The 27,500-nt window shown below is 46.4% G+C and overlaps 1 protein-coding gene across 1 annotated transcript in view; it reads left to right on the top strand.

The window, feature by feature from the left end:
- The window catches only part of kdm6ba (lysine (K)-specific demethylase 6B, a), a 170,918-nt gene that overhangs the window by 4,035 nt on the left and 139,383 nt on the right, over positions 1–27,500 (top strand). The gene's annotated exons all lie outside the window — the stretch shown is intronic.

The following is a 27,500-nucleotide window of genomic DNA, read 5'->3' as shown; positions in this document are numbered from 1 at the left end:
AGAGGAGGGGGAGGAGGAGACAGAGGGCTGGAGGGAGGGAGGGATGGAGAGAGGAGGAGGAGGAGACAGAGGGCTGGAGGGAGGGAGGGATGGAGAGAGGAGGAGGAACAGACAGAGGGCTGGAGGGAGAGAGGGATGGAGGAGGAGGAGACAGAGGGCTGGAGGGAGAGAGGAGGAGGAGGAGGAGGAGACAGAGGGCTGGAGGGAGAGAGGGAGAGAGGAGGAGGAGGAGGAGGAGACAGAGGGCTGGAGGGAGAGAGGAGGAGGAGGAGGAGGAGACAGAGGGCTGGAGGGAGAGAGGAGGAGGAGACAGAGGGCTGGAGGGAGGGAGGGAGGGAGGGAGGAGGAGGAGGAGGAGACAGAGGGCTGGAGGGAGAGAGGAGGAGGAGACAGAGGGCTGGAGGGAGAGAGGAGGAGGAGGAGGAGACAGAGGGCTGGAGGGAGAGAGGAGGAGGAGACAGAGGGCTGGAGGGAGAGAGGAGGAGGAGGAGGAGGAGACAGAGGGCTGGAGGGAGAGAGGAGGAGGAGGAGACAGAGGGCTGGAGGGAGAGAGGAGGAGGAGGAGGAGACAGAGGGCTGGAGGGAGAGAGGAGGAGGAGGAGGAGGAGACAGAGGGCTGGAGGGAGAGAGGAGGAGGAGGAGGAGACAGAGGGCTGGAGGGAGAGAGGAGGAGGAGGAGGAGGAGACAGAGGGCTGGAGGGAGAGAGGAGGAGGAGGAGACAGAGGGCTGGAGGGAGAGAGGAGGAGGAGACAGAGGGCTGGAGGGAGAGAGGAGAGAGGAGGAGGAGACAGAGGGCTGGAGGGAGAGAGGAGGAGACAGAGGGCTGGAGGGAGAGAGGAGGAGGAGGAGGAGACAGAGGGCTGGAGGAGAGAGGAGGAGGAGGAGGAGGAGACAGAGGGCTGGAGGGAGGGATGGAGGGCTGGATGGATTGGAAGGCTGAGAGGAGGGAGAGAGGAAGAGGATGAGAGCAAAGCATGACCTGTAGTATGGTATTCAGAGAGGACTGACCTGTAGTATGGTATTCAGAGAGGACTGACCTGTAGTATGGTATTCAGAGGGGATTGACCTGTAGTATGGTATTCAGAGAGGACTGACCTGTAGTATGGTATTCAGAGGGGACTGACCTGTAGTATGGTATTCAGAGGGGACTGACCTGTAGTATGGTATTCAGAGGGGACTGCCCTGTAGTATGGTATTCAGAGGGGACTGACCTGTAGTATGGTATTCAGAGGGGACTGACCTGTAGTATGGTATTCAGAGGGGACTGACCTGTAGTATGGTATTCAGAGGGGACTGACCTGTAGTATGGTATTCAGAGGGGACTGACCTGTAGTATGGTATTCAGAGAGGACTGACCTGTAGTATGGTATTCAGAGGGGACTGACCTGTAGTATGGTATTCAGAGGGGACTGACCTGTAGTATGGTATTCAGAGGGGACTGACCTGTATTCAGAGGGGACTGACCTGTAGTATGGTATTCAGAGGGGACTGACCTGTAGTATGGTATTCAGAGGGGACTGACCTGTAGTATGGTATTCAGAGGGGACTGCCTTGGTACATTGTTTCCTAGTGGTTTCCATATTAACTTGATGGAAGCTTTAGTTGTCTCACACTGGTCAGTGTCTAGCTGTCATATTAACTTGATGGAAGCTTTAGTTGTCTCACACTGGTCAGTGTCTAGCTGTCATATTAACTTGATGAAAGCTTTAGTTGTCTCACACTGGTCAGTGTCTAGCTGTCATATTAACTTGATGAAAGCTTTAGTTGTCTCACACTGGTCAGTGTCTAGCTGTCATATTAACTTGGTGGAAGCTTTAGTTGTCTCACACTGGTCAGTGTCTAGCTGTCATATTAACTTGGTGGAAGCTTTAGTTGTCTCACACTGGTCAGTGTCTAGCTGTCATATTAACTTGGTGGAAGCTTTAGTTGTCTCACACTGGTCAGTGTCTAGCTGTCATATTAACTTGGTGGAAGCTTTAGTTGTCTCACACTGGTCAGAGACCAAGGGGGAGACTATACATCAGTCTCGGCCTTTTGAAGCGTTTTCTAAAAATGGTTTAAAAAAAACGTATTGACGTTTCAAAAGTCATAAAAGTCCACACTGTTTTCATATAATCCACTTCCAAAGTTTCGTGAGTGGGGTCTATTTCACACAAATTGCCGTAACTCAGGAATGCATTGTCCTATTGTAACCAAACTTTGCATACATTATGCGCAGGTACGTACTCTGAGCTACTTTAATAAAGAAAAGTGCCATTTTGCCTATGGGGGGGCGCTACAGCAACATTTTAAATGCCATAAACGGTGTGGTCACATGTGTATCAACTCCTCCAATACTGTTTGTCCGGTGACCATTCTGCATCTCTCCCATTTCCACCCACAAGTTTCCCTGCCGTGTTGATCAGTTTGTTAGCTTTTTCTTTACTGACTGACCCAAGGAACTACATCACTGGACTGACTGACCCTGACCTGACATGTTTATGATTTGCTTGTTTTTCCTTTTGAATCATTTGAAGGTGCGTTTACAGTAACACAACATGCTGAATGACATCAGACTACAAATTCCGATATCTCTCAAACGAAATGAACGTGTGCAATACTGTTTATAGTTGTGCAATACGGGCATAATAAATCAGCTGACCAGCCTTGTCGATAGGTCACATGTATATTACAGTGTGTCTTGATTGGTTTGTTTTTCCTATGGGGACATATAAAGCACGGGAGCGTTTTGTGGACAGACGTGTCTCGCCCAGTCTCTCTGTGTTATTGGCGTCTGGCTCTCAAACAAACAGTGCTTGATGGAGGTCACAAGGGTCCACCTTATCTATTACAGTATACTCACAGTCACCTTGAGAGAGAGAGAGAGAGAGAGAGAGAGAGAGAGAGAGAGTGTGTGTGTGTGTGTGTGTGTGTGTGTGTGTGTGTGTGTGTGTGTGTGTGTGTGTGTGTGTGTGTGTGTGTGTGTGTGTGTGTGTGTGTGTGTGTGTGTGTGTGTGTGAGAGAGAGAAGAGAGAGTTACGGGCCGGTTTCCAGTAAAACACAATTGTAAACCATCAGACATCTGAATGCTGGTATCAATCATCATGACAAGCCTGTCAATCAGCTTGTCTCTCTCTCTCTCTCACACACACACACACACACACACACACACACACACACACACACACAGAACCTCAGATGCGAGGCCTTGTGTCACCTTGCCTTCGGGGTGGCATGTCACGGTCTATCTCATCTGCTGTCACTACCGGTTGTACTTTATTCCCTACACTAGCACTTAGATCTTCTATGGCTTTATGTTGTGGTTGAAATTAGGGTTGGTCTCTCTCTCTCTGTCTTTCCTGGCTGGGCGGCGGCGGTTGGACCTTCAGGCGAATCACGGTGCTTAATTAAACATGGCAAAGTAACTCCACACAACCGGGGCGCGCCGGGCGACAAACAAACACACCTTCAAACGAGAAGCACACAGTTTAGTCTGAGCCTCACGGAGTTGCGGTGCTGAGAGGTTGTTGGGAAAAATAAATGTTGATAAAGAAGAAACTACACATTTCTTTCCTATTCCTATTAGTCCATGGGCCAGACCAGATATTGGTACCATCTGGGTGGGCAAAACCTTACCTACCTATACTAAATTGTTTATAGGGTCAATATACGGTAAGTAAATTAATATATGATAGCCTTTCCACAGGAGCAGCTTTTCATATTTATTGGACATTTTCTTATTTTCCCCTATTTAGTCCATGGGCCAAACACTAAAATTGCACAGATCGGTACCACTCAAGTGGACAAATTCTAATCATGATTTTTGAACAGGTATATATCCATAGATGATATTTTAGTATGATAGCCTTTGCAGAATGGCAGCTTCGTCACAGTTATCGGCTCATGAATTTAGCCAGCCCTTACAATAAATGTGATTCTAGGCGCTGATGCATATCCTATTCTAGGCTCATTTTCAGGACCTTTACTCATGTTCTATGAGAACATGCTTGACAACATTTTAAAAGGTAGCTGCTTAGCTTTTATTTGAGCTCAGTTCTGAGTCTGTCTGACAAATAAAGAGGTCACATGGGCTCTTAAAAGTGTCAGTGACATTCATTTTTCCACAGTTTTTGCCTAAATTATAATCTTTATTTCAGCACTGTGGCATCTAGGAACATCACAGACACAAACAACAAACACTGGAATACTCATAGGACTATAAGGATTCAGAAAAGGTATAATGTACCCATACTATCCTATCGTGAGGGGTGAATTTGGCCCTTTGAATTTGGTAGAATAATGTCTTCTCGAGGGAAATGGGCCAGAACGCAAGATTTAAGATATCGGTACCATCCGGGTGGACAAATTCTACTTGTGATTTTTTTTTATTCCTATTCATCCCTAGATTATGTTTTTATATGATAGACCTTGATGACTGGTAGCTTATTAGTGCTTAACCACCCCTCTTAAATTATGGACTTATGGGAATTATGGGAAATCATCTTTCTTTCATTATATCCTCTGCCTGGGGTGTGTCTGGACTACTGACTGTCAATATTACATGTCTAGATATAGGCATATTATCCTATGATACATGCTATACTATACTAGATACATATACTATACTTAATTGTCTACTAAATTGGCACGCTTTTCAGTCAAAAATTATATATATATATATATATATATATATATATATATATATATATATCATGGTTCCCAAACTAGCATCCAGGGAACCCCATGGCTTCCGGTGGGTCCCCAGCCAGTTAAATGACAAATTGTCTTTTGACCATTTCATTGTTTGCCATTGAAGGCCAAGAATATGCCGGTATGATTTTCCTGAGAGGTAGGACCTGAACCAGCAGAGGGCAGATCCTGACATACCAAGCACAGTGAGTGTGGAGAGGAGGATTCGGAGTTTAAGGGTGCTTTCACACTGGCGCCCCGGTACCGTTCGTCCCGAGCACACTCGTCCCCAAATTCAGCCCAGGTTCGGAACATTTGACGAGTGTTAACGTTGCGTTCCGTTCCGCGACAGGATCCACTTGAAAAGGTGGTCTGGGCAGCGCTTTGGCGTGCCCGGGAACGGAACACGTGCGAGTGTGAACGCCAACCGTACCGAACCACATGGACAACACACGGGCGAGGATACACTGCAGGCATAGTTGATGTGTGAAGTGTTCCGTTCCGTTCCCGAGCGTGGAAGAAATGTTGTCATGTGAAATCTGACCAGTGGGGGAAGAGGGGAGGGGGGGCAATCGTGCCCGGGCGCCGAACGGAACGAAACGAAAGCAATGGTTCCCAGTGAGAAAGCACCCTAACTGTGTCAAAGGCAGCTGACAGATCTAGCAGCAGTAGAGCAGTGACTCCATTACTGAGAGGAGTGCAGTCTCCGTAGAGTGACCCTACTTAAAGCCAGGCTGATTTGGGTCATGCAGATTGTTCTCAGAAAGGAATTCAGAGACTTGGGTAACTAAAGACCGTACGCGCAAGTATTTTTGATAGGAATTTTTGATAAGTATTTAACTCATTGAGTGCCAGCCACTTTTGGAGAACGGACGCTCCCAGTGCCAGAGTTTTCAGAGCGTTTTCAGTGATTTCTCGAGGCCCACAGAATATTGTGTGATATTACTATGTAAACACCGAACACGCAAAAAGAACAAGGAGACTCTATTGTATCATCAGCAAAAAAAAGTTTATTGATACCATTTTCCGTTCTTTAGTTATGAGCCGGAGAAGATAGGTTGTTTTCAGCGTTTTCAGGCATTTCAAATTATAAGCTGAGATATTCAGCCTTTTGTGAAATGCAGCATTTCAAGCACATTCACTGACTCTAGATACGGTAATATTTTCTGATGTAGTGATGTGGTGTAGTTGTGTCCTGCCCTGCGTGCCCCACCCCCCCTCCCCCCCCCTCAGCTGAAAACTCCTCCCCACACTAGTAACACACAGCCTCGCACCAAGCGTCTAGGAAGCCTGGGAAGCGCCGCCTCCCAGGCAGCGCAACATGGAGAAGCCACACGCGGACTGCAGTGAAAGGTTTGGCTTTTCAGTGTCGCGCTGCTTTTCTAGCGGCTAATCATGTGGAGAAACTATGCTGACAGACAGACAGAGGCAGAAGGACTCAGTTGTGTGCGCGGATTGACTGTGTTCGCAGCCCCCGTCAGTTGCAGCCAGAACAATCTACATGGCTCTGGAGTGCAGCATGAGCGGGTTCTCTTTCATCAAGGCTATTTTAGGCTGTGTATTCCTGACATTTCTGTAATCTGGAGAGCACTGTCGCCACCTAAGGGTTCTGTAAAATAGGTTATAGACCTCCAATAGCTACTATAGTTGTACAGGAGCTGCGGAAGGCTTTGATCGACGTCCCACCGTCAAAAAACGCATTGGACGTCGAAGGACGTCCGTGGCACTCTACGTCACTATTTAATTGGACGTCGAAGGACGTCCATGGCATTCAATGAGTTAAGGATATAAGGAATATTTTTTTGATAGGAAGGGTAGGAGGGAAACTGGTGTGAAAGCGTGATTCTTTCTCCCAAAAGAGGGGGGGGGGGGGGGGGGGGGGGGCGCGGCCTTTGTGCTGAGTGACACGATGCGGCCCGGTCTATGGAGGGGAGAGACAGAGAGAGGTGGTGAGAGAGCTGAGTCAGGCCGGCTGAGAGGGAGGACAACAGGAAACAGTGGGTGAGGAGGAGGACAGGAAAGAGAGGCAGGACAACAGGAAACAGTGGGTGAGGAGGAGGACAGGAAAGAGAGGGAGGACAACAGGAAACAGTGGGTGAGGAGGAGGACAGGAAAGAGAGGGAGGACAACAGGAAACAGTGGGTGAGGAGGAGGACAGGAAAGAGAGGGAGGACAACAGGAAACAGTGGGTGAGGAGGAGGACAGGAAAGAGAGGGAGGACAACAGGAAACAGTGGGTGAGGAGGAGGACAGGAAAGAGAGGGAGGACAACAGGAAACAGTGGGTGAGGAGGAGGACAGGAAAGAGAGGGAGGACAACAGGAAACAGTGGGTGAGGAGGAGGACAGGAAAGAGAGGGAGGACAACAGGAAACAGTGGGTGAGGAGGAGGACAGGAAAGAGAGGGAGGACAACAGGAAACAGTGGGTGAGGAGGAGGACAGGAAAGAGAGGGAGGACAACAGGAAACAGTGGGTGAGGAGGAGGACAGGAAAGAGAGGGAGGACAACAGGAAACAGTGGGTGAGGAGGAGGACAGGAAAGAGAGGGAGGACAACAGGAAACTGGGTGAGGAGGAGGACAGGAAAGAGAGGGAGGACAACAGGAAACTGGGTGAGGAGGAGGACAGGAAAGAGAGGGAGGACAACAGGAAACTGGGTGAGGAGGAGGACAGGAAAGAGAGGGAGGGAGGGAGAGACTCCTCCTCTTCCTCCGCTTTGTCGTGACCGGTGTCAGCGAGGGAGGAGTGAGGGGAGGATGATATCATCCACTTACCAGAGCGCTGTGTGTGTGTGTGTGTGTGTGTGTGTGTGTGTGTGTGTGTGTGTGTGTGTGTGTGTGTGTGTGCGTGTGCGCGTGCACCTACAGTACCTTATATTGAAGTGTTTGACTTTTCAAAAACTGAGTTGTGAGAGACTGAGAGAGACAGAACGGAGAGAGAGAGAGAGAGGGGAGCACTGATGGAGGGATGAGATGAGGAAAGAGAGAGAAGCAGTGATGGAGGGATGATGAAGTGATGAGATGAGGAAAGAGAGAGAGAGAGGAATAGAGAGAAGTGATGAGAGAAAGAGGTGTGGAGAACATGTGCTGGGCTACTCTGCCCTCTGCTTATGTAACGGTGCTGTGAAAGAGGCCCGTCGGGTTTGTGTGCGTGCTCATCGTCCTCATGTATGCTGTCTTTCTGCTGTGTGTGTGTGTGTGTGTGTGTGTGTGTGCGCTTGAGTGTGTGTGTGTGTGTGTGTGTGTGTGTGTGTGTGTGTGTGTGTGTGTGTGTGTGTGTGTGTGTGTGTGTGGAGGCTGGCAGAGTTAGCAAGGATGAAGATGCCCTACATGCCTCCTGTCCTCTGTACTTTTCTGTGCTGGTTGTTTGGCCTACTTAAAGGGACAGTTCACCCCAAAATCCAAAATACATTATTTTTCCTCTCATCTGTAGTGCTATTTATTTATCCATCTAGATCGTTTTGGTGTGAGTTGCAGCGTTTTGGAGATGTCGGCCGTAGAGATGTCTGCCTTCTCTCCAATACAAGGAAACTGGAAGTCGGCTTGTGGTGCTCAAAGTGCCAAAAAAGAAATAGATTTTAAAAACTCAACAGCATTGTCTCTTTCCAGGAATCATGACCCGGTTACTCAAGATTAGGGCTGACTGAACTAACGATTACTTTCATTATTGAATAATTCAATAATGAAATAATAATGAATAAAATGTCACAACATGGTGAAAAATGTCGGTCACTTTTCCTCCAAAGCATCCTCAAATCTCTTCTTTTGTCCTGACCAACAGTCCACAACCCAAAGATCATTAGTTTAGTAATTTTGTCCATCCAAAGTGTTCAGAATGGTCCAGAATAAGGTCAATTGTGTGTAGCCGGTAGCAAACATATTCCCAAACAAACTCTGTTTTCACACACATATGACCACTTCTTCTGTTAACATTTTCTTTTGCTGCATTTCTTTGGTCTTTATTTGACAGTTGAACAGTGAAGAGGCACAGGAAGGATGGGGGAGAGAGGGGGAAGACATGTGGTAAAGTTCCTGACTGAATCAGATTCTATGGTTCAACTTTAGGGTCGCCTGGAATTCAAATAGGGTCGCCTGAATGTATTTTTTATTTATTTTTACACACCACACACAATTTAATACTACCGAAGATGATTAGGGTCATATGCATCTTTTTTGTTTGTTTAGTTCTGAGTTTAAAGTGATCATCTCGAAGAAGGGTTTCTTCTCTTGGGTGACACCTATGGTGACTGAGTGGTAATTGCAGGTGAGATCCAAACAGTGTTGCATTATGACTACGTTCACACAGCAAACCTTAGTGATCGAATCGGATATTTTCTCCCCTAAGTGACTCAGGTCAGTCTTTTTCATCACTGTGTGAACAATACAAGTCACATTGAATGTGACTTTTTTTAATACGACCTGGGCTACTTTCAAATGTGGAGAAAAATCTGATTCAAATCTGATTTTTTGGAATGTGACTTTGGTGTGAACAGACATCTGGCCCATATCAGACTTCAATGGGACTTTTACGTCATTCCAGAGCGACATTCGTCATAGCCTCAACTCGTGACTCATCAGCCTTCTTCGTCTCGGATGGGCGGCCCCTAATATCCACTGCACGATCGGCTAAATGGCTGCACGCGATACACACGTTATCAATCACAAAAAAACTGTACCCACCTCCGAGGCAATGTTGTTATCCAAGATGTGGATGCCATGGCATTCCCAAATAGTGCGTAGTTTCCAATACCGAGCCCTTATTCACATACCAGTGCCGAAGTTTAAGCTTAAACACAGACTTCTTCCGCGGTTTCATTTCGGGTCCAACTGCTCAACAGCGCCGGATGTGTCGGTTCGGTGCTCAGTGGTTGCGAGGGTGTACTGCAGTTTGCAATTTTGAGCATCGGCTCCGGCAGCTCGGTTAGCTCACTGAGCTGACTGAGTCAGATTCTGTGGTTACAGGGTAAGCCAGTTAGCCCACTTAGCCACCATGACCCCTTGTTGCTGTTTCTGCTTAACGTATAGACGGTTTTAACTTGACAACAATAACAACCATCACAACCCACCTGAATATCCGGTTCACTTCCTGTATACATACAGTAGCTGAGCGCAGGCTGATATTCGGCTCATATTAAATGTTAACGTTAGGCCGTGTCTCCGACAGACAGTAACAAAGTAGCCTCTTTCGGTCTTTATGTCTTGTAGTAGTTGGTAGTAGTTGTTTTTGTTGTTGTTGTTGATAGTTGCCATAACAACCACCCCTGTCTGAAAGACGTGCACACGCTGGGTAGTAGGAAGCGTTGCTGTCTGGTCCGGAGCTAACCAGAGGCTAATAAAAGCTACATGTTACAGAGTAAGCTGACTATCGGTACGTTATTGCATGCATAGGCCTATCTTTACATTTAAACGTATAGCAAAAATAAAATAGAAATAGAAGTAGGCTATGTCAGTGTTTTCCCCTGAACAGCTGAGAAAGTGGACACTGTAAATAGTTAGCACTGTGAAGCTGATACAATTCAGGTGGCGGTAATGCAACATTTAAGGATGCCAACCGCCATAAAACACAGAAGAAGAAGAAGCTGAGAAAAAGAAAGTGCTGTGGGCTTGCAGCTGGTGAAAACCGTCTAAGCAGATAGATGGTAAGTCTTTACTGAAAGAAATCTGCAGAAATAATCACTTTACTTTATAATGCGAATATACTGGCAGTACATTTGGAGGCGGTAGGTGAGGTTAGATGGTGTGAGATTACCAGAGAGTCTGAGGTAATTTGAGCGAGGGAAGCGGAGGTTGGGGCACAGGTGTGTCAACACAGCAGCCAACTCTGAGGGTCAACCCCCCCCCCCCCCCCCCCCCCCTCCCACAGGTGTGTCAACACAGCAGCCAACTCTGAGGGTCTCCCCCCCCCCCATACAGTGGTCATGAAAGGTGAAATTAGCGATATAGACTTCTTTTTTTACCAGGCTGTAAACATGTTTATTTACGCTGTAAAGATGGGCATGTTAACATGGGGGTGAATGGGGATTGACTCGCTCTTGCAGCCAGCCTCAAGTGACCATTTGAGGAATTGCAGTTTTTCCTACTCCCACACTGTTGTCAATGTGGATGTAGAAAGCTGCCCCCTCGCTCTATAGACACATTTGTACACTGGGACTTTGTTGTGACTGTGGTTTGATTCGGGGCAGGTTCACCTTCCCTTTAAGTAGGTACATATAGACGGTTTCAACTTGGCAACATAAACATTCTAAATTGCCCCCAGCTAACTTCCTGTTGCAGTTTATATAGTCTATGATGTAAATACAATAGCTTACAGGAATTAAGCTAGATTTCAAACTGATCCATACAAACACAATTCTGTGGAAAGCGTCTGTAGCGCTGCCTCCGGGTTACGTGTCGAGGTGTGGGAAGAACACGTCATGTAAGTGCAGTTCTTTGCTGCTCTGCGGAGGAAAATGACCCGGGGGAAAGAGGGCAAAAGACGAGAATTATCTATCTAAAAAAAAAAGTTCCCATTGCTCCAGGCAGAAGTGGCTAATACGCTTAGCTTACACAGGCTTTGCTTGATTGTGGATGTGCATTTCTGGTCCCCCCCCCCCAAAAAAAAGTGTAAATCTCATCAAATCCTAGCTTCTCCCAACTCTCCCAAACCAAATCCCTCTCTTGAAGAAAATCCACCAGCAAACCCCCCCTTCAGGAAAAAAAAAATCACTCCGGCTATAAGCTCTCTTGTGTTGTGCTCTCTCACCCCCGGACCCTCCTCCCTCCACCCCCCCCCCCCCCCCCCCCCCAGCTCCTGTTCTGGCTTTCTGCCTCTCAGGTTTCCCCCCACATGGCCCCCCTTTGACCCCCTGTTACCCCCCCCTCCCCATCCATCCATCCATCCCCTCACCCTCCCTCACCCTCCCTCTCCCCAGGGCAAGGCCACAGCTCCCAGTCCTTTGTGCCTTCCTTCCCCTCCCTCCCCCCCCTCCCTCTCCCTGCCTTTGTGTGTGAGGCCAGTGAAGGGAGAGAAAGAGAGAGAGAGAGAGGCTGCAGAGGACGAGTGTAAAGAGAGAGAGGGATAGAGAGAGAGGGATAGATAGCATGTGAGGCTGTAGCTGGAAACCCTGTGTTTCTACATGCTCTTGTTTGACTACTGGACTTGCATCTGGAGTGAAGGCTTGTGTGTTCGCCTTGCGTAAATGTTCTATTCTATATACATCTGATCAATGATGTCATGTTGAATAAGAAGGTGGGTAAACTGTGGCTTCCTTCATCATCATAACTAACTATATGAGTAAAAAAAAATCGATTCTACTTTCTGAAAAACATAATTTTTCCCCCGATGAAAGTTCCAATCCTCATAGCTGTCTGATATCAGCTTGATTCGACTTCCCGCATATGAATCCCTTCTCCTCCAAACTGTCAGAGGATGTAACGTTTATTCTAACGCTCGTACGCTGATCAAATGTTTATGCATGCTTTTTATCGCTCTTTGCACTGGCTAATGAGTCGTTGTAATGCATGGGACGGATCAGAGTAGAAGAAGGATTTGACACACAGTCAATATAATATGACTGTTGTCACAACTCAAGAGAGACAGCCTGAATATAGTGCCTAAGGGTGTGAAAGCTCCGGAACACAAACATTAGAATGTACATGCAGAATATGGATAGTGTGTATCCCAGGCGAGTCCAGATGCCGCTGAGCCAATGCTAATGGAGGCTGGTAATGTAATGGGACCCACTGCTCTCTACCAGATGGACATGTTAGCCAGATACCTGGACGCTACATCCATCACACGCCCTCTCCGCCCTGGAGACACACACACACGCATGCATGCACGCACGCACGCGCACGCGCACACACACACACACACACACACACACACACACACACACACACACACACACACACACAGAACTGGTTGGCCTTAACAAACCCATGAACCTGAGGACACGCTGTAGGAACAGTGATGTATTTCCAAGTGGGGCTCAATAGGGGGCGATATAGAGCAATCACAACTAGACTGTCTTATTAAAGGAATGCAATGGCATGTTGACGTTTAGATGGACATTTTTCCTCAGCCCCACTGTGATAAAATAGGTAGACGTGTATTTGTATTTGATACATTTCATTTCCCTTTGGCGTTGTTCATATATTTTCACATTAAATACACTTTGGCGTTGTTCATATATTTTCACATTAAATACACTTTGGCGTTGTTCATATATTTTCAGGTTGCCTTCACCCACTTAGTCATTATATCCACATTACTGAAGATTATTTATCAGAAGTCTCATTGTGGAAATAGTCATCCCTACGATATTGTCACAATATCAATATTGAGGTATTTGGTCAAAACAACATATTTGATTTTGTCCATAAAATCGCCCAGCCCTAACGTGAGTGTATTTGTGTGCGTAAGAGGTGCTCTGACGTGACCAGACGCTCAGGAAGTCATGCACCTACTGACCCAACTAATGTTCACACACAGCTGCCAACAGATTAACAACTCCCAACACCAGTGTACTGTACACACACACACACACACACACACACACACACACACACACACACACACAGTCACTGACAAGCACACTAATCACACACAGACTTTAAGATTAGGCCTGTGTGTGTAAGAGAGAAAGAGTGTGTGTGTGTGTGTGTGTGTGTGTGTGTGTGTGTGTGAGAGAGAGAGAGAGAGAGAGAGAGAGTCTCTGTGTGTGTGTGTGTGTGTGTGTGTGTGTGTGTGTGTGTGTGAATGTACAGATAATTTGTCTGTTAATGTCTCAGTATGTGTGTACATGCATTGTGTATTTACTGTTCATAGACCCACAGCAACACGTATGCATTTTTAATACTCAGAAAACAGTGTGTCCGTCCGTGTGTGTGTGTGTGTGTGTCTGAAATCCACTTGCAGGGAGTGTGTGTTTTGTCCGACAGCTCAGTGGGAGAGGATATTCCTGGAAAGCCAGCTGCCACTCACGTTACCACAGCTAACTCGATTAGCAGAGCCAAGCCCTGTGCTCTGAGTGTCCTCACACACACACACACACACACACACACACACACACACCGCACCCCAATCCTAATAGAATCTGCCAAAATCAACTACATCAAATCCCCAACTAATGCAGTGTTGTAATCATTGCAGTTACAGCGCATACTGATAAAGCCCCGCCCCCTTTCAAAGATGTCAACAAAAGTTGAGACGCTGCACACAAGCAGAATACAATAAAACACATAGTGTCCCTCAGTTGCTATTAAACTCTTTGATATCAATTCATGATAAATCCCAAGTAATTTTGTCAAGATTTTGTATTGCAATTTGCCTTTTTGGGGAGCCCACTTTCCCTCAATGTGCCTCATATACTTCTGCTCCACTTTGTGATTTCCTACATTTCCCAGAATGCCTTTTGATGATTCCCGGGGGAACGGGCCCCAACTTGCCAGAGTCAGCTGCGGGTTATGCATGTAGGTAGAGTTTTTTCCCCTCCTTTTTGGGTAAAGGTTGAGAGGCTGTCATCCTTAAATCCCAACATGGCGCGGCTGCGTTGCATTCTCTTCTACGATGGAACACTTTTTTGACGGATTGTTGAACTTGGGAGCAAAATGGCGGCTCTGTTAAGAATCCGTTTATCGTAGATGCTGATCGTAGAGTCTGACGCCAAAACCATTTACCGTCGATGTTCTAGATCGCTGATAAAATTCTCCTATCAAACTCCATTGTAGCCACACAGCGGTACTTCCAGATACCCTTCACACCAAACAGCACATTTCTGCAGCTGTAGCTTTTGAACCAGAGAAGCAGAGATATCAATTAGCCAGCCAGCCTTTCATTTGAGGTGCTGACCTTTGACCTTTCCCAGTGATCATGTTAATCAGCGATCAGTTAGATAAACACAAGCTACCATAGCAGCCCATTATCGTCCCTCCCATAGCCTTCCTATGGACCGCCGTTATAATTAGGCCCGGGGGGTAATTGGTTGACTAATTGCTGTTGGTGGGATACATACGTCGGCCGTCCTCAGACCCGAGGGGAAGCACTGCTATTACTTTTAATTACCTGTTGTTAATTTTGACGACCCCCAACTCCTCTCTCAAGCCCCCCCCCCCCCCCCCCCCCCCACACTTTTTTTGGAAAGGGGGGGGGGGGGGGGGGGGGGGGGGTTTGATGGTTGTGTCGTCTTGTGGAAGCGGTGGCGAAAGAGATACTGAATATTGACCTCTTCTTCAGTGTGGTCACTGCCACAACGGCCCAGATGGATGGCTTCCGCCATTGCACGCACACACACACACACACACACACACACACACACACACACACACACACACACACACACACACACACACACACACACACACACGTACACACACACGTCCACACACGTCCACACACGTACACACACGTACACACACGTACACACACGTACACACACACACACACACACACACAACACACACACACACACACACACACACACACACACACACAGCGTGAACAGACACACTTCTCTTGTTGTCCCTCCCTGCACTGGCTTTTTAGGCAGCAGACCCATTCATCATAGTGTCCGTCTGTGGAGGAGCGCCTATTCATTGTCTCTCCTCCTGCTTATTCTCCAGGAGCCAGCCTGTCTCATGCTCGCTCTACCTCTCTCCCTCTCTCTCTCTCTCTCTCTCTCTCTACTTCTCTCCCTTTCTTTTCCTCTCTTTCTCTCTCTCCCCCTCCATCTCTCTCTTCCTGTCTTTTATATCTTTGATTCCCGCTCTCTCTCCCTTCATCTCTCTCTCTCTTGCATGCTTTATAACATATCTCGCCTCAGAGAGAACAAAGAGGAGGTAGCTAGTTACCTTGTCTGTGTCTGCCTGTGTGTGTGTGTGTGTGTGTGTGTGTGTGTGTGTGTGTGTGTGTGTGTGTGTGTGTGTGTGTGTGTGTGTGTGTGTGTGTGTGTGTGTGTGTGCGTGCGTGCGTGCGTGCGTGCGTGCGTGCGTGCCTGTGTGTGCCTGTGTGTATGTGTGAAATGTGTGTAAATGTGTGATGTTAAGGCCAGGCTCCTCCCTCAGAGCTTCTCCAGTGATGAAGCAAAGACTTGTGTTTGATGGATTTATAGTACAGTGTGATAAGACGCCAGCACAATGGCAGCTAATGCTCGTTATGGAGCGGACACAAGAGCATAAATTACCTTAAACTATTAGCAATATTCAGATTATGTCTACTTGAAATGGCCAGTTGGATATTTGAATGGGGTGTTTTGATTACGATACGATATACCTTATTGTCAGTTCACACTGAAATTTGTCTTGCAAGACAGCGGCAGTCCCACGCACAAACACATGACAAAGAGAACAAAACCAAAAATACAAAGATACATTACACACATACAGCACACAGAGAGCACTGGTCACTGCTCCACTGACCCTCGGCCATGTTCTTGATTAAGCCTCAGGATCGACTGATGTATAAAGTCTGACCTTCTTGAAAGTTGGGATTAAGTATCTCCTGCCAGAGGGCAGGAGTTCATATTCTTCATGTAGCACATGATTAGTGTTTGAGGCAATATTTCTAGCTAACCTCAATACACTGTTGACATATGTAGACTCGTATAGACTTTATAGGAGTGGTTTACCAACAATTTTTGAACAAATATTCATCTGTCTTAGTAGTTGTGCTTTTAAGGTAACAGACAGGTAGTACTGCAGTACCACCTGGCCACCACCTGGCCACTTCTGATCACTGGTTGATTGAATCATGTTCGAAGTTGTATTGGTGTACATTTTAAAGCAGCTACGAGCAACTTTTTCGATTGTTATTAAACAGTATAAATTTAATATCAATGCATCACATCTTACCTCTAATAGTCTCCGCGGACCAACGCAGAGTAGTCTCGCTTGAACCCCGAGTGAATCGGCCAGTGTTAGTGTGTCTGTAGCCAGGGCAGATCAGGAAGTGAAATGAAACGGTTTGCAGCAGCCACTTCGGCCATAACCACAAAATAACTTCCAAAAAACCTGTTAGAATATAACGAGAGATGTTCCCGCGAGTATGCGTGGCGTTCACATTGTTTATGTTATGTTGCTAGGCAGCGCAAACGGCGTAGGAAGGCAGCTGCGTTTCACTTCCTGGTTTCACTTCCGCGTTTCACTTCCGGGTTACCCGGTCCGGTCGCTCTAGAGAGCCCCCTGTTGGCGCGAGTTTAGACAGACTATAGACTTAATAATCACCTAAGGGAGCAATCTCAGATACACACGGCTTTGGTCTCGTCGACTATTAGAGGTAAGATGTGATGCATTGATATTAAATTTATACTGTTTAATAACAATCGAAAAAGTTGCTCGTAGCTGCTTTAATGAATGGATGAATTTTAATGAACATTTCTGGTACAGGATAACAATCCTCTACACCAGACTTCCACACACAATCACACACAACCCACACGCACACATGCCGAAATCTCACACACAATCATACGCAACCCACACACACATGCTGAAATCTTACATATGTATGTTCTCTGTACCTTCAAAAACAATTCTATATATTTTACTTCATAAGGACACCAAACAGAGCTTGTATATTCAAGTTGAGATCTCACCAAAGATTGAAATACAGGGGTAAAAATAGTTAATACATAAATTTAGAAAGGTTCTGTAAAATAACCCATAAATGCATAGTTGTATAACTGTTACTTTGCATATTCGATATTAATGCCAACTCATGCCAGTAGTTGTGTTGCCTTGCAACCATGGTGTTTAGCTACTGTTCAGGAACGATACTGCTATATGTAGGCGGAAGAATAGACATTTTTTGGCATCTGGGTAGTGTAGAGCAGTGATACTCAACTTGCGGCCCGCGCCGCATGTGGCCCGTGATGGAATTGCAAAATATTTTTTTTTTTTTTTTTTTTACAGTGCACCTGAACGCAACATGCAAGATACCCGCTGAATAAGTGTCCAAATGTTCATGTCATTCTGGCCAATACTCCACTTCTGTTAATGCATTTCAGTCTGGAATATGGAATATCTTTCTTTTTTTTTTTTTTCTTTTTTTTTTTTCCCGATTTTTTATCCCATTTTATCCCCCGTTTAGTGCTCATTTGATTACTCAATCCTGGTTGCTACTCCATCCTCTGCCGATCTGGGGAGAGCCGAGACTGATTCCATGCATCCTCCGAGACATGGGCAGTCAAGTCAGCCGCTTCTTTTCACCTGCCCGAGGGAGCTTCACCGGTAGGACATAGCACGTGGGAGGTTCACGCTATTCCAACCAGTTCCCCTCCCTCTGAACAGGCGCCCTTAACGATCAGAGGAGGAACCATATAAGCAACCAGGATGTTGCATGTTTTTGTGAAGGGGGTTCCTATATGAAGGAGACCCCCGGGAGGCACGGGGAGAACATGCAAACTCCACACAGAAAGGCCATTTTGCCGATCCCACCCGGGCGGTGGGCACTCGAGGACATGCGGACGGGCACGCATTCCTTCAGTGTTCACATCGGTCCAGGTGGGAATCGAACCCACGACCTTCGAGCTGTGAGGCGATAGTGCTTACCACTGCACCACCGTACCTCCTTAATATCTTTCAATAATCTATGATTTAGCTGCTAAATTGTCAAATACCTGCTCGCTACCCAGGCAAATACCTGCTCGCTACCCAGGCACTTATGTATGTACTTAACCTAACTAACTATCCGGTGTGCACAACATTGTCAGACTAAACTCCGGCTGACACCCCAAAAACCTACAATCCGCTACAGAAAAATGTATATTGTTTGTTTATTAACTGGCTCCTGGCCTTCTATCATTTCACGAAAGTGGCCCCCGGGCAAAGCAAGTTGAGTATCCCTGAGAGTTCAATTCCTGGCAGCGGTATTTCTGGCTTGGTCAGGCGTTCATACTGTACAGACACAATTGGCTATGTCTGCGGGTGGGAAGCGGGGTAGGGTATGAGTCCTGGTTGCTCCACTAGCGCCTCCTCTGGTTGGTCAGGGGGCACCTGTTCAGGGGGAATAGCGTGATCCTCCCACACACTACGTCCTGCCGGTGAAACTCCTCACTGTGGCGCTGTCAGGTGCAAAGCAGCGGCTGGCGACTGCACATGTATCGGAGGAAGCATGTTTTAGTCTACGGCACCCCCCAGATCAGCAGAAGGGGTGGAGCAATGACCGGGACAGCAGGGGGAAGTGGCCAAGTGCAATTGGGAGAAAATGGGAGGGGGTTAAAAACAAAACAAAAATACTTATATTTTTTTAAACCAATTAGACATTCCACGCTTTGGTTTGCGGTGATTTTACAACGTCTAAGAGGGTTTTGCTCCACTTCATGTTGTGCCTAATAACGCCTCTTAGTTCTAAAATAGTTGTAAAGCTCACCCTGAATTTACACATGTTGAAACAATATATTTAAGTGACTTTCTTTTTTAAGTGGAATCAATAATTTTTGTTGTTTTCTACCAATTTTGAAGGCAAAGTCATTTAGCTTCATAACCTTATTTCATTTTCATTTTCAGCACGTTTTCAGTAGCATCACACATTTAAAGTACTGTTCCAAGCTTGAGTGTGAATGTGAGAGGCACAGACTGACAGATGAAGAGTGACAGAATGCTTCTTCTCCTCATAACGAGTGTCAGTGGGTAACGAGTGTCAGTGGGTATTGATCATAACGAGTGTCAGTGGGTAACGAGTGTCAGTGGTTATTGATCATAACGAGTATCAGTGGGTAACGAGTGTCAGTGGGTATTGATCATAACGAGTGTCAGTGGGTAACGAGTGTCAGTGGGTATTGATCATAACGAGTATCAGTGGGTAACACGAGTGTCAGTGGGTATTGATCATAACGAGTATCAGTGGGTAACGAGTGTCAGTGGGTATTGATCATAGCGAGTATCAGTGGGTAACGAGTGTCAGTGGGTATTGATCATAACGAGTGTCGTGGGTAACGAGTGTCAGTGGGTATTGATCATAATGAGTATCGGTGGGTAACGAGTGTCAGTGGGTATTGATCATAACGAGTATTTGATGGGTAACGAGTGTCAGTGGGTATTGATCATAATGAGTATCGGTGGGTAACGAGTGTCAGTGGGTATTGATCATAACGAGTATCAGTGGGTAACGAGTGTCAGTGGGTATTGATCATAACGAGTATCAGTGGGTAACACGAGTGTCAGTGGGTATTGATCATAACGAGTATCAGTGGGTAACGAGTGTCAGTGGGTATTATTGATCATAACGAGTATCGGTGGGTAACGAGTGTCAGTGGGTAACGAGTGTCAGTGGGTATTGATCATAACGAGTGTCAGTGGGTAACGAGTGTCAGTGGGTATTGATCATAACGAGTGTCAGTGGGTAACGAGTGTCAGTGGGTATTGATCATAACGAGTATCGGTGGGTAACGAGTGTCAGTGGGTATTGATCATAACGAGTGTCGGTGGGTATTGATCATAACGAGTATCGGTGGGTAACGAGTGTCAGTGGGTATTGATCATAACGAGTGTCAGTGGGTATTGATCATAACGAGTGTCAGTGGGTAACGAGTGTCAGTGGGTATTGATCATAACGAGTGTCAGTGGGTAACGAGTGTCAGTGGGTATTGATCATAACGAGTGTCGGTGGGTTACTAACGAGTGTCAGTGGGTATTGATCATAACGAGTATCGGTGGGTAACGAGTGTCAGTGGGTATTGATCATAACGAGTATCAGTGGGTAACGACTCGACGAGTGTCAGTCGGTATTGATCATAACGAGTATCAGTGGGTAACGAGTGTCAGTGGGTATTGATCATAACGAGTATCAGTGGGTAACGAGTGTCAGTGGGTATTGATCATAACGAGTATCGGTGGGTAACGAGTGTCAGTGGGTATTGATCATAACGAGTGTCGGTGGGTAACGAGTGTCAGTGGGTATTGATCATAACGAGTGTCGGTGGGTAACGAGTGTCAGTGGGTATTGATCATAACGAGTGTCGGTGGGTAACGAGTGTCAGTGGGTATTGATCATAACGAGTGTCGGTGGGTAACGAGTGTCAGTGGGTATTGATCATAACGAGTGTCGGTGGGTAACGAGTGTCAGTGGGTATTGATCATAACGAGTATCAGTGGGTAACGACTCGACGAGTGTCAGTCGGTATTGATCATAACGAGTATCAGTGGGTAACGAGTGTCAGTGGGTATTGATCATAACGAGTATCAGTGGGTAACGAGTGTCAGTGGGTATTGATCATAACGAGTATCAGTGGGTAACGAGTGTCAGTGGGTATTGATCATAACGAGTGTCGGTGGGTAACGAGTGTCAGTGGGTATTGATCATAACGAGTATCGGTGGGTAACGAGTGTCAGTGGGTATTGATCATAACGAGTGTCGGTGGGTATCGAGTGTCAGTGGGTATTGGTCATAATGAGTATCGGTGGGTATTGATCATAACGAGTATCGGTGGGTAACGAGTGTCAGTGGGTATTGATCATAACGAGTGTCGGTGGGTATCGAGTGTCAGTGGGTATTGGTCATAATGAGTATCGGTGGGTATTGATCATAACGAGTATCGGTGGGTATCGAGTGTCAGTGGGTATTGATCATAACGAGTATCAGTGGGTATTGATCATAACGAGTATCGGTGGGTAACGAGTGTCAGTGGGTATTGATCATGACGAGTATCAGTGGGTATTGATCATAACGAGTATCGGTGGGTAACGAGTGTCAGTGGGTATTGATCATAACGAGTATCGGTGGGTAACGAGTGTCAGTGGGTATTGATCATAACGAGTGTCGGTGGGTATCGAGTGTCAGTGGGTATTGGTCATAATGAGTATCGGTGGGTATTGATCATAACGAGTATCGGTGGGTAACGAGTGTCAGTGGGTATTGATCATGACGAGTATCGGTGGGTAACGAGTGTCAGTGGGTATTGAATCATAACGATCGATCCTGAGGCTTAATCAAGAACATGGCCGAGGGTCAGTGGAGCAGTGACCAGTGCTCTCTGTGTGCTGTATGTGTGTATGTATCTTTGTATTTTTGGTTTTGTTCTCTTTGTCATGTGATTTGAAGTTTGAGGAACTCCAGTATTAAAGGAGAATTTCGGTTTTTTACACCACAGTCCTCATTTCCAGTTTAGAATATGATGTTTTACTCACCGAAATAGTTTTGCTTCATTTGGAGGCCCACGGAAGATTTTGAGCTCCGAGTAGTCTCCTCAAACAGGCTATAACGAGAGCCTGCGGCGAGTGCGGGGCATGCTGCACACACTCTGTAAATGACATTTTTTCGGTCACATCGCGGTTCATTATGGTTGTAAATATAATTATTTAGCTAATAGCTAGAAGCTAAGCTAACAACAACATAAGAGTCGGCTCCGATCTGCCCCGGATGCGGTTACAGTGCTCATCTTCTTCTTCTGTGGTTTCTCTGAAGAAGTGTGGTAAGAAGAGAAACCACAGAAGAAGATGAACACTGTAACCCCATCCGGGGCAGATCTACGTTGACTGTTGTGTTGGTGTTAGCTTAGCTTCTAGCTATTAGCTAAATAATTATATTTACAACCATAATGAACCGCGATGTGACCGAAAAAGTGTCATTTACAGAGTGTGTGCAGCATGCCCCGCACTCGCCGCAGGCTCTCGTTATAGCCTGTTTGAGGAGACTACTCGGAGCTCAAAATCTTCCGTGGGCCTCCAAATGAAGCGAAACTATTTCGGTGAGTAAAACATCATATTCTAAACTGGAAATGAGGACCGTGGTGTAAAAAAACGAAATTCTCCTTTAAAAAGACAAGTTTTTTCAAGTTCAATAAATGCCTGATACCGCCAAAGTCAGTTGAGTAATCAATCGTGATCCCAATATCAGTCACAAATAATCGTGAATATGATTTCTTCCATAATCGAGCAGCCCTAGCGCCATGTGAGTTTTGTTTATTTCTCTGCTGCTTTTACACTAATTGCTTTGGGCTGAGCTTGAGAAGGTCTGGTAAACTTTGTATGTGTGTGTGTGAGTGTGAGTGAGTGTGTGTGTGTGTGTGTGTGTGTGTGTGTGTGTGTGTGTGTGTGTGTGTGTGTGTGTGTCTGTGTGTGTGTGTGTGTGTGTGAGAGAGTGTGTGCGCGCGTGCGTACGTGCGCGTGCGTGTGTGTACACAGGCCACATCCAGGGCCAAGAGCAGGGTTGTGTTGCCATGGTGAAAATGGAATCCAAAATGCAGAGCCGCTCGGAGGCCCCTGATTGGCTGAGGGGCCGTGCATGGGATTGTGATGCGGCCTGTCAGCCGGCCAATGGGGCGCAGCCTGAGCCGGGGCTGTTGCTAAGGGGAGTAGCTTGGAACAGAGTCAGCTGGGTTTTCTCTCTCTCTCTCCCTCGCTCTCTCTGTCTCCCAGTCCGTCTCTGGCTCGCTCGCTCCTGCTGCTCGCTCTGCCTTTGCCCTCATTGACTCCATCTCCCCCTCCTTCCTGTCTCGCCCCCCCTGCCCCCCCCTTTTTTTGCACTTCTACACGTGCGAAGGGGGAAAGAGCACATGTTGAAAAATGTACTGAATATTTCATGCAGTTTGGTGTATGGGGCTGGGGCCTGCTCCACAGAAGCCCTGCACACAAGGCACTGTGCGGATATGTGTGCATGTCCATGTTTGCATGTGTGTATGTTTGTTTCTTTTGGGGTGTGTGTCTATGTGCATCTGTCTCAGCTTGTATTTGTGTCTGTGTGTGTCTCTGTATATCTTTCTCTGTATATGTTTGTGCACATGTGTGTGTTTTCTTGTGTGTATATCTGAGTGTGTGTCTGTCTCTGTAACTTATCCTGTGTGTGTGTGTGTGTGTGTGTGTGTGTGTGTGTGTGTGTGTGTGTGTGTCTATGTGTATTCTTCTATGTACGAGTGTGTGTGCACTCTCGCGGTCTCTTCTGTCTCTCTCTCTCTCTCTCTCGCTGACTCTGTGGGCTCATGTAGGGGAGCACCCCAGGGACTTGGCTTGGGAAGGGGGTCTCCAGCTGAAGTGGGGTATGTTTGAAAGAGAGCCAGGTAGTGCTGGGTATGCGCCTGCCCCCCGCCCCCCCCCTTCCCCAACGCTCTTCTCTCTCTGTACCCCCATACCCTATTGCTGGCTCACCACCACCCCATTCCACACCCCTATAGCCATATAGCCAATTCTAGGTCCCTTGCCCCATAGGATATTATTTATGTTAACATCACAAGAGCTGAATGCTTGACTGTTTTTTCTTATTGATTTTACTCAATTAGAGCTACATAAATCTCTTACAAAAGTTAATTAGATTGCCGAGATCAACTGATTATTTCCCCTTGATTTTATTCATGACAGACTTGATGACACATTGACATTGACACTGCTTATTCAGCTTCTAAATACATGTTCTACTATTTTCTGCTCCTTTCATATTGCCCCCTCTCCACTGCTCGGATCTCCACTACTAGGTTTTGCCTAGTCCAGATTCATGCCAGAGCCCTGAAAAGTCTTTTGGCAAATCTTGGAGGTGATCGGAGCAACTCCAGACAGACACACAGACAGACACGCAGGCCTCCAATTATAGTAGTAGGATTCTAAGACTATTATTAAACTGATCATAATAATAATCATAATAATCATAATAATCATGTAATAATAATAAAAGCTGGGAGAGCGCGAGACAAGAGAGACAGACAACGTTACATCATTTTTGTCTGTCGTGCATTAAAACTAAAGTAACTAGCCTGTTTTCAAAATGTAATGAGTAGAAAGTCTCAGATATTTGTGTTAAAATGTAGAGAGTAAAAGTAGCACAAGTGGGCACCGTTTTCTTTTGCACGTACACCCATCCGTGAGAATGTGGGCTAGCATCAGTCCAACGGCGGCGTCATCAATCATTTATTGATAACACAGTTGCTGGAGTAGCTGTGGACTAGCTGTGGACTAGCTGCGGACTAGCTGTGGACTAGCTGTGGACTAGCTGCGGACTAGCTGTGGACTAGCTGCGGACTAGCTGTGGAGTAGCTGTGGACTAGCTGCGGACTAGCTGCGGACTAGCTGCGGACTAGCTGCGGACTAGCTGCGGACTAGCTGCGGACTAGCTGTGGACTAGCTGCGGACTAGCTGCGGACTAGCTGTGGACTAGCTGCAGACTAGCTGCGGACTAGCTGTGGACTAGCTGCGGACTAGCTGTGGACTAGCTGTGGACTCGCTGAACTTATTTGTGCCGCAGCGTTTCGTGTTGATCATTTGACCCTCTGGCGAACACACAGCGATGATGCCTTTTAGGTTTCCAGTTCATTTGAAATAAACTGAAGTTTATGCTGAATTCATAATGGCGTTGTTAGCAGGATGTAACATTGGACTGAGTCATATTGTGACAATTATATCAGAACTGGCCGCAAGGCAGCAGCAGTAGAGAGAATGAGCTATCTGTTAGTTTGTAGACAGGAATACTGTACGTCATCCCACTGCCGGACACAAGGCATCCGCTCTCTCTCTACATCTCCCCCTCTCTGTCTCTCTCTCTCTCTGTGTGTGTGTGTGTGTGTGTCTACATCTCCCCCTCTCTGTCTCTCTCTCTCTCTCTCTCTCTCTCTCTCTGTGTGTGTGTGTGTGTGTGTGTGTCTACATCTCCCCCTCTCTGTCTCTCTCTCTCTCTCTCTCTCTCTGTGTGTGTGTGTGTGTGTGTGTGTGTGTGTGTGTGTGTGTGTCTACATCTCCCTCTCTCTCTCTCTCTCTCTCTCTCTCTCTGTGTGTGTGTGTGTCTCTCTCTGTCTCTCCCTCTCTCTGTCTCTCTCTCCTTCCTCCTCTCATTTCCTCCTCCACACTTCCTGTTTCCTGACTCTCATCCTGTCTTTGTTTGGATTCCTCCAACTCCCCTTTCTTTCTCACACACACACACACACACACACACACACACACACACACACACACACACACACACACACACACACACACGCACACACACACACACACACACACACACACACACACACGCACACACACACACACACACACACACACACACACACACACACACACGCACACACACACACACACACTGCATTCTTCCTACACTGTCATTCCTTGTCTGTTTGCTTGTGTGTGTGTGTGTGTGTGTGTGTGTGTGTGTGTGTGTGTGTGTGTGTGTGTGGTGTGTGCACAGTGGTTTTCAACGTGGGGTCTGGGGAACACCAGGGGTCCTTGAGGGGATTCCGCGGAGTCCCCAGGAAATGGATGAATTGTTCAATTTCAGCATTATTTCATTGACAACCAGTAACTCAATTAGAGAATGTAGAAGAAAAGACTATTTTGATCATAGCTTCACTGTTCTCTCTCTGCCTACAATGCAGGCCAGGCTTCACTGTTCTCTCTCTGCCTACAATGCATAGCCTAGGTAAACCCAGCCACCACGTGACCTGCTCTCTCAGTTCCCAGTCACTATCGTCTAGCGAACGGGCCATTCAGAACGATTTCCGCGGCGGTTTAAAGACTCCCGCAGACCCGCAGCCACCCCGCAGCCAATGAGTGACGGCGTGACTGCCAACATCAGTCCTGCCGTGATCGGCCAATCAGAGAGTGCGTCTTTGTCAATGACGTGTAACAGCTGCAGCGGCTTAGCACTACCTAGCCGTTAGCATTTGGCCTCTCTAAAGCATAGCTCCCGAGCTAGCTACTAGCTGGCTAGCTATATGGCTATGCAACTACGTGAGGAAATTCAAGTGAAAACAGCTGTTGAGGTTGAGGTCTGTTGATCAAAATAACACCTAGCGTTATCGAAATCGGATTTTAGCGGACCATACAAGCCAGGGCTTCAGAGCTGATCACCTGGACACATTTTATGGCGAAATTATCTGATAAACTTGTCTGTGCTGCTCTGTGGTGATCAGCTAATGTCTTCATAGCATTGTGATTATGATTTAATGCATTATGGAAGATAAACGCTGGTTTAACATAATTAAAATAATTCCCTACCAAACATGTAAAGTGACGCTTCTGGGCAGTAGACCATTTGGGCATAACATTATGTAATGTGACATGAGATCACCACATTTCAATAAATATAACGTTTTTGCACATTTGAATGCTGCTGGTCGTTTGTTTAATGCTGTATATATTGGATATTTAAAGCTGATACACAACACAATTGTGTTGAGGTAATTCTGCAAAGCTCAGTTAAAAATATAACATGTAACACTTTACACAATCAAATCTAACTTATTCACAGCAATACACAGTCCAGTAGTACAGTGGGCTAATTGTTTGAATTATATCGAAATATATTTGCATGGTGTAGCATGTAATGCAGATAATGTAGCTAGATACTCTGACACAGAAAGGCAGACAAGCTAGCAGCAGGGATCTTGTCACACTGATTCCAGATAAACTCCTCTGTCTAGCCAGCTATACAATATTGATCAAAATAACACCTATATCGAAATCGGATTTTAGCGGACCATACAAGCCGGGGCTTCAGAGCTGATCACCTGGACACATTTTACGGCGAAATTATCTGATAAACTTGTCTGTGCAGCTCTGTGGTGATCAGCTAATGTCTTCGCATTGTGATTATGATTTAATGCATTATGGAAGATAAACGCTGGAAGGCTGGGTAGCATTAGCTGACGTCATCCAGGCTACAGTAACATTAGGCTATTATAGTTATGAAACGCTGATTCAAACGTTACAATAATAAGACACAATAGGAGCCAGTTACCCTACTGTAGATAGAGAGTAATTTCAGACCACCAGATATCACCATATTTATGTTATTAAATGCTGTAACGTTAACGGTAATTCTCATGTGTATGGTTTATTTATAAGCATTCATTGATTGAAGCAGAGTGCTGGTCGGTTAAGTTTCTCTGTAGTCAATGTCCTCTGCTCCAATCTTCGTTCGTAGTTTCTTCTGTCTCTCGT

This window comes from Poromitra crassiceps (genome assembly GCF_964638095.1).
Source record: "Poromitra crassiceps genome assembly, chromosome: 7".
NCBI classification, from domain to species: Eukaryota; Metazoa; Chordata; class Actinopteri; order Beryciformes; family Melamphaidae; genus Poromitra; species Poromitra crassiceps.
Note: the sequence above shows the minus strand (reverse complement) of the source record. Positions and strands in the feature narration are given on the sequence as shown.